The sequence below is a fragment of the Nothoprocta perdicaria genome, unplaced genomic scaffold (assembly GCF_003342845.1).
Source record: "Nothoprocta perdicaria isolate Ctin4 unplaced genomic scaffold, notPer1 scaffold_256, whole genome shotgun sequence".
Lineage (NCBI taxonomy): Eukaryota > Metazoa > Chordata > Aves > Tinamiformes > Tinamidae > Nothoprocta > Nothoprocta perdicaria.
In genome coordinates this window covers 805,543-813,838 of record NW_020455484.1, presented here as the reverse complement: position 1 = coordinate 813,838, position 8,296 = coordinate 805,543, and the positions used below count along the sequence as shown (strand labels likewise).

Sequence of the window (8,296 nt, the reverse complement as noted above, 5' to 3'; positions counted from 1 at the left end):
AACAAAACAGGGCGTAGCTTCGTATTTTTTTTTTTCCTTCTCTCTCTCTTTAAAGGCAGACTGATTCATAGTAACTCCTTTAAAACAGAGTGGAAGGGACACCACCCTTGCACACCACCAGAGGAAACTTAAGCCTGCAGCAGGTCACTCCCCTTCACTACGGCTCTGTTCCGCGGGACAGCAGCACWGCAGCCCTGCGCGCTCCTGCTTCCAGAGGTGCCAGCACCAGCCCCAGCCCACACGGTAAGAACTTCTCCTGAAAATCCCTAGCAAATTTACTCACTTGCTGGTGGCTCCCCCCTCTAAACCAGAAGCTCCAGCCTGTTCTTCTCCTTTGCTGTCTCTCTACAACCCCGTGTTTGCACTTGTTATGGAATATACTTTATCCTTTTACATACTTCATCCTTTCACGTACTTTATCCTTTCAGCTTTTACTTTGAAATCCAGCTGCATCGCAGGGCAAATACAGCAGGGCGCTAGGGTTGCAGTCACAGAGCACAGGCTCCTGCAATGCTATTCCTGCCTCCAGGGCATGTGCAGCTGGGACAAAGGCAYTGATAGCCCCACCTGAGCCAGCTGTGGTTCAGGAATTGCCACACTCCTTTGGAATGGCATTGTTCATGAACATGGGAAAACGTCTCATTGAAATTAGGGCTGCAGGTTTAGCACTTCAGGCTTGTGCCTCATGTTTTTCTGCACATCTGTGTTTTATTCCCCCTCTATCAACAATTAGCCAAGCTCTAATATCAAGCTCAAATATTGGTGATTATTCCAAGAGAAGTCTGAGCAGTGAACAGCCCTTGGGACGCAGGCTCTGGGAGAGAAGCGTGACAGAGAGGACTTCTCTCTTCTCATTGTATTGGGGCTCCTGCTCCTGAGCCTGAAGACAAGCCCCAGTTCTCACTTCACCAATGACACACAATCAGCAGAAATGCAGGCAGAGCTTTCCTTGGCAGCACAGAGGCTGGAGTGAGGAGCACTGAGAGGCAAAGTTAGGGAGACGGCGGAATCGCTACGAGCACCACAGGATGCATCACTGCGGGGGAGGCTCCACTGGAAAGTGTAGGATGGTGCACACCACTGATTTTCTTTATTAACTGGTCTTTTTCCATGCAATCTCACCCTTCCTTCTTGCCCTTTTTTTCTCCAGTTCTCTTAATTTCACCTGCCTGCTACTGTTATCATCCGGCGGTCAAATCCCTGAACTATTTTTGAGGTGTGAGAAAGGGAGTGGATGAAAGCAACTTCATTGGCACTASGCTTTGGTTCCTGTTGCAGAAATCCACCCCTCCCCGTTTATCCAAAAGAGAGTGAAAAAGCTCAGTCCAGCTGTGGATCCTGGGGCTCGGGTTGGTGCTGTGGACAGTTCTATAGAAAAGGCTGAAAAGATGAACTGATCTTATCTTGTGGCAGTGGGATGGGCTTCATGACATCTTGAGGTCCCTTCTGGCCCTATGGCTTGTGACTCAGTCATGCAGAGGGTTCCTCCTGCCTGAGAAACAGATGTGTTTCAGTAGTAAGGAAGCTGGCTGGGGCACTGAGTGTTTCCAGGCTAGTTAGCAATAGTTCTGGGTAGAACACATTTTAGGAAGCTGTCTCTTACCATGATTAATAATGAAATCAGACTTTAAAAAAAAAAGTCTGTAGCCAAGAGCAACTTTCACTCAAAAGCTTTGAATTCCTCAAGGCACCTCTGAGAGCAACTTTGCCCAGGGACTGCCCACTTGACATTTCAGGATAGAGTGGGATTCTTTTCTGAGTAAACACATAAGAGGGACATGGGTATGAAAAATGCAACAACCTGGAGCCTATTAACTACCATTCCTATGATAGCAGGGTTTCAAGGAAGCCGAATGGTTCCACTGCCTCCCCCACCCTGCTCCCTTCACACCACTGCCAAACCTAGGGACAGTGTGGGCTTAAAGGCAGCTTATTTCCAGCCCCAGCGCTGGAGATCAGCATCTGAGAAGCATCAAAACTGCAGTGCCTGGCAGCATACCCTGGAAGASGTCTCCTTTAGGCTAGGCTTGGCACAAGCACATCCAGCAGGCTCCGGGGGGAAGCTCCCCCACGGCTATGACTATCCACTTGAACACTCAGCCAGGCCATCCTCATGTGAGAGCCGGGCATCTTGTGGCACATGCCATCCCAGGGCAGACATCTGAGCGGGATGGCGCCACACCCAAGGAAACACCACAGGACAAGGCACGTGAAGAACCCTCCATAGGGTGGGTGTCTCGAGAGCTGCAGCGTTGCTGGTGCTCCCCACTGCCCTGCTGAGGACACAAAGCGCTGGGCTTATAAAACTGGCCCTGCTGGCCGAGCTGGTGGTCTTTCAGTCAGGGCAAGTGCATGMAGGAATGACTGTTCGCTAGCCTGGGGTGGAGCAGAGGCTGTGTTCTGAAAGAGCTCCAGGAGATGTGCTGATAACAGCCAGCACTGCTCTGCAAAAGACCTGTCTTGGGGGCCTAGTTTGTAAAGAGGCAGGAGGGGATTTGCTACAGTTTCTCTATGCACCAGCCCCTGGGCTGCAAGGTTGGCCCATGGCGCTCAGCCTGCGCTTGCTTGGGTTTCCTGGGAGCAGAAAGGGCAGGAGCGTTGCCTGCTTCCTTAGCGGTGCCTTTTCCCACCCGGTCTTCTAAGTCCCATCCGACCCAGACCACAGACCAAACACTCTGTTTCTGTGAACATTTTCCCTCCTGCCCTAGTCCTCTTCAGCTGTGGATGGGTGCTGTCTTGGCCAAGTGCTGCACCTCATGGCAAACTGGATTGGACCTGACTAATGCTAGAGTGGTATTTGCCCTCAGACCTTCAAATGCTCCACTAGGCAAAAACCATCACTGTTAGACCCTTTAAATTTCAAAGGGCTCCTATCGCTTTACCCTTCAGTACCGGGACTGCAACTCAGTCCAGATCTGGCAGCCTGCAGGGTGCAGCACTCCCTTCTTTTCTTCCTCTCCTTCTTTTCTGATGCAAAAGACTAATGAAAACTGGCCAAAAGATGAGATTTTTCTACCATTCCTTCAAGACAGGGAGAAGGATTCCTTGTACTCACTAGTGTTTTCTACAGATGTAAACTCTTGCTGATACAAAACAGCACAGATCAAAAAGGAAGCTATTGTCCATAGCCCTGCTCATATGGCAACTTCTGCTAGGACTCATAAGTAACTCATGTCACAGTGCTCCAACGCCGRCCATGAATAAACGCGCCCAACCACATCAGCTCAGCACCAGTGTGACTGCACTGATCCTTCGTCAGAGCCAGCTCACACCCAGGCATCCCGCAGCACGACACAGGCTCCAGCAGCAATTCACGCTATAAATTTTCCACCAGGAAACCGAGAATGATGCTTTTCTTATACTGTTTTCTGCTGTTATGCTCCCAGAGAGGGCAGCAAAGAAGCACATCTGGAGGCTGCACTCTGGAGCACAGTTTTTGCAAAGCCTGCCAGATGTCTTTTGGAAAGTACCTCCTGAGTCCAAACAGCTGGACAATACAGAAAGCAAATTCCRGCCAAATTTGCCAAATCTACCCCTGAACTGCTTGCATCAGGGATGAGTATCTGAGTATCTTCCAGAGTATCTGGAAGCTCCTGTTTCAATAAAAGCAAACCGTGACCATGCCTTGTCACGGTAGGAAGAAGCTAGGACATCTCAGCTCCCCAAAACACCTTCCCCAAGCGGCAGGTTGTCAAGCTCATGGTTAATATTTATCCCCTTTCCTCCATGTAAACCAGTCTGTTTGGAAGGCATGAGGAGAYACCCACAGTGAGAGCCCAGTGATCCTAGTCTAGGCGATCCCCAGCCATGCAGAGCCACRTAGAGAGTTGTGAGCATCAGGGTGCTCACCAGAAGGCTGGTGAGCAGTGACTCATACCCAGGGCTTAGTTATCGCTCTGTGAGGCCACCTGGCAGTACCTGCAGGAGGAAATCCGGAGCAAGGGCCTTTGCTGCCCCTTTGCTCTTGCAGGGCAGAGTTTGCCCAAGTAGCCAAGTTGTAAAAGCAACTGCCACGATCCGGTCCAGTGTTCACATTCCTCTCATTCCTGAGAGACACCTCCCCTAAGGGCCTCAGCAAGCCTATGGAAGAGACAAGACGAGCAACGGGAGCAAGAGAAGAGGGTGGCAAAGCCCTCAGCGCTCGGTGCAGGGGGCCGGGACGTCGGCGAGGGCCGGCTGCAGGAATGAGGCCCCTCGCTGAAGGGACACTGGGCTGCACGGCCGCTGGCCCTGCCTGCCCCAGTGGCTCCGCCGGCCTCCTAGCTGGCCTCTACAGACTGCAGGCAGCATGCAGGGAGTTGCACATGCACCCTGACAGCCTGTAGAAGCAATTTCTGCATATAACATGAGTAGTAGTAACCCTGGTTGTGCATGGCTCTGCCAGCCCATACTGGCAGAGCAGCTATCACAGCTACAAGAAACTCTTTCAAAGCCAGATAGGGTATTTCACTACCTGACTGCCTATATCCTGCCCCACGAAGACCACAGATCTACTCCAGGCTGCACAGCATCCTCTTGCTTTTGCTTTATATGTAGGAATTCATGTTCTGCTCATGTCCCCACTCATCACTCCTGCACTGTGGGTTGAAAGAAGAAACTATGAAACAATTTTGCAACTTGATTCTGCTCAGTCTTTTTCAAGCTGGTTGCAGGGGGACACCCTGRAAACACAGTGATCCAAAACATCAGACCCTTCATATGCCCGAATCATGCTGATCTTAGGTAGCCTGGCACACATGGTATTGGCAGGTTGGCCAGCTTTCCAGTCTCTGGGGAAAGGGAGACTATCAGATGAGGAGCCATTTCTTTTTCAGAATTATCTTCAACTGAAAAAAAAAAAAAAAAAAAAAAAAGAAAAGAGGAAGATCTTTAGAAAACTGCCTATGAAAATCAGAGATTTGCAAATGCAGCTAAAACTACAGCAAATGGAGATTCCATAGACCTTCCATCTCTATCTCTCTATCTAAAGGCTATTGAAAGGGAAAAGAAAAAGAATTCCAGCAGAAATAATACATGATTTTTTGCTGACACCACAGTGTAAGTTGACTTTCCTGTCAGAGATGTCAGATAGTATGACATGGGCACTGCCAGTGTCATATTCACATAAATAAATACATGCAGCAAGAAGGAAATCGTAAGCTAGGAAACACGCACAAATACAGAAACCACAAACACTCCCATACACAGTGGGAGCCATACCAAGCTGCAGGAACACACCCTACACAATCCACCCCATACCAGCATCTTTTCAGAACCACTACAAGTCTTAGTAGCTCTCAGTCTTTCTCTATGTCCAAGTAATCCATCCAGGAAGCTAGAATCCAAAGCTTAAGGGGGTGAGGATGCTCTGCATGTGCAGAGGGACACTTCTGTGCCTCCTGTCAGCTCTGAGCTCTCCTTCCCCACTCTCTCACTCTCCATTCATCAGCCCCGGTCCTTCTTCGGTGTACCCAGTGCAGAGTGACAGTGTTTTCCTCCAGCAGTGGCTTTTGGCTGCGTGCCAGACCCCAGGCAGCTGTCTCTTCCCCTTCCTACTATCAAGCAAGCTTTGGAGTTTCTGTTGATGTTGTCACATGGTTGAGTGCTCCAGGGTGGCTTCTTCCTGAGAAAACGCCAATTTCTCAGTGTTCGCCCTAGGAGCTGTGACATTTCCACACTCTCGCATGAATCATGAGCCTAAGAGCTGGAAAACCCTTGTGTGTCATCTTTTCTGACTCCCCGTTGTGTCTTGCAGCAAGAGGAGTACGTTCCTAAGGGTGCATTCTTGGGGACTTTGTCTGCTCCCATAAGAAATGATTCACATGCTGAGCTTTACCACTGTCTTGGGAAGGCAATTCCCCCGATCCCTTGGAGAGCATACCACCAGGAAATGCCTCAGAAGAACCAGACAAAACCTTCCATTTGCGTAGGCCTATTTTCTTCTTTTTAGTTGCAACCCCCTGGGCTACTCTGCACTTCCCTTCATGTTCATATTCATCTGCTACTTGTACAGCTTTGCTGTGTTCTGCCTGGCCAGCACAGGTAGCACCTCTGCATGTGCAAATTTTTCCTAACTTGTTGCCATAAACCAGAGGCTCCAAAGGTGAGCACTGTGTGCTCACACACACCTTCTGCCTAACCCTTTTTTCAGACATATGAAATCTCTTTCCAGAGTTACCTACTCATTCACATTACTATTAAAAGCGTCCAACCTGTAAACTGAGGCAGGCCACAAGTTTTCAACAGTAGTGTTGGCACAGAGTGCTCTATAAAACTCCAGACTCTGGTTTCTACTGGATGTGAAGCAAGGAGTGGAGAAAAGCACAAACAACAAGACCATTTCCTTTGGTTGTTTAAAGTTCTCATGAGCTTTTTGATGCCAGGTCTAAAATCACCATGCCACCAGAACGTCACAGAGACCTCAGCATCCGTGCAGCCTGCCTCATGAGCCTGGGCTTCATGAAAACCTGCACTCACTTCATACGCAAGGCATGTAATTGCAGTGGGACTAAGATGCAATTAGGGCTTCAGATCACTCTGAGGCAGATCTACAAACTCTGCAAAAGTTTTTACCTTGTCCTGAGATTTCCCATACTGATCACAGTAGCATTCCTATTTGCAGGTTGTCTTTGCTCTGAAGAACGCACCAGTGATATGGCTGGTTTGTGTCATCTCGAATAGCATCAAATAATTTTTCTATCCCTTCCTCACTATTTTTCCCCTTCCTTTCCCAATCATCTTGGCCTTGTTTTGAACCATCAGTATTCCTGTACCAGGGCAGTGTGTAAATCTTTACCTTAAATATTGGACTTTTCTAGGAAGACAGAAAAGAAGAGAGAAAGCAACCTCCAAACAGGGAAACATTTTGTTTACTTCCCCTCTGCTCCTTCCACTGCAATGCACTTTCTGCCATAAGCAAAGACCACCATCTAATCTGGCTTGTCCTCTAGAGTGACCCACTCCCTGTATTTGAGGAACTCTATCACAGGCCTTTGTTGCATCTCCAAGTGGCACTCTGCATTCCACTCTGATGCTATGCTAAGCAGTCATCCAAGGACAAGGACTCACTTCTCCAGACTGTTCTCCAGATATAGGGATCTAAAACACTTAACTACACAGAGAGCCTATACTGAGGACTTTATTTTGCCTGCATGAGAAGACTTATTTTAGTGGACAATGCTTGCTTGCTTGAACTTGAATTTGGGGTGCAGCAAAGCTGTGTGTTGTTTCCCAGTATGTGCATTCCCACCATGGACAGACAAATAGTCTCTACATAGGCAGAGCCTGAGTACGTGTTAAAAACTGCCACAGCAACTGTAATTCATGATTAATCTTAGTGAGGCCTGTCATTTCTCCACATTATTCAGTCCAGAGAAAGGAAACTCAGTCCATGCTCATCAGTGAATAGATCTCTCTTAATCACCCAGGCTGATCAGCAGGTGCATGACTTTGGCCCTTTCTTCCCCAACAACCTGTCCTACCTTGGTAGTCGTTCTACTCGTATGTCTCAATTCTGTTTTTCTTTGTGTGGCCTGGATCTTTCATCAGGAAGATGTATCAGGAGGCTCACTGAAGGATTCATTGCCTGGTTGCTTGACTGGTTCTTGAGAAGCAGCTCTAGAAAGGACAGATTGTCCTGAACGTTTGCAGGGTTAAATAATTGTAGTTTTGAGAACTTCAGGGTGAGTCAGTGGAAAAAGCTGGCAGCTCCAAGAAGGCTAAAATTGACTCATAGTCCACGAAGAGCCTGAGGATCTCCAAATCCAACTACAGTTAGGTGGGGGAATGGAAGAAGAGGCATTTGCATGCAATTGTGTCCTGTTGCTTCAGCAATGTGACCCCACCCTGTAGCGGAGAAAGATGTCTCACAGTTAACAAATGGAAAGAATATCCTGTCAGGCACCACAACCCTGCCAGCTTCTGTTTAACGGGAGGAAAAGTCCGTGCCGTACAGTCAGAGATAGCAATTTTCAATGCCTTTTTTCAATGCCTTTCACCCACTGCTTCATCAGAATTGTTCTCCAGTAGTTTGTTTAAAAAGCAGGGAGAGATGAAGGAAGGGAAAAGTGATTGAATAGACAGGGAGGMTTGTGCTTTAACTCACAAAGAACCCAAATTAAGCTGCAAATCTGTATTCCCTGGGGAGTTTGCATTTGATATCATGTGTATTTAGGGAGAGGTGCTGACGTTCTCAGGAAGTGGGTACACTGAAAGCACCTGAACTAACAGTGCTTTCAAGCAGAGCAATAACTGGGCAGAAAAGGCAAGGGAAAAAAAGGTGCTGCTTTTTTTTTTTTTTTTTTTTTTTTTTTTTTTT

General features: G+C 48.1%; 1 protein-coding gene across 1 annotated transcript in view; it reads left to right on the top strand.

Annotated features, from left to right (window-relative positions):
• Nucleotides 1-226: 226 nt before the first annotated feature.
• The window catches only part of EMP1 (epithelial membrane protein 1), a 13,191-nt gene continuing 5,121 nt past the window's right edge, over nucleotides 227-8,296 (top strand). The window contains exon 1 of the mRNA XM_026040420.1: nucleotides 227-243. The gene's annotated coding sequence lies outside the window, so the exon portion shown is untranslated. The remainder of the gene's footprint in view (nucleotides 244-8,296) is intronic.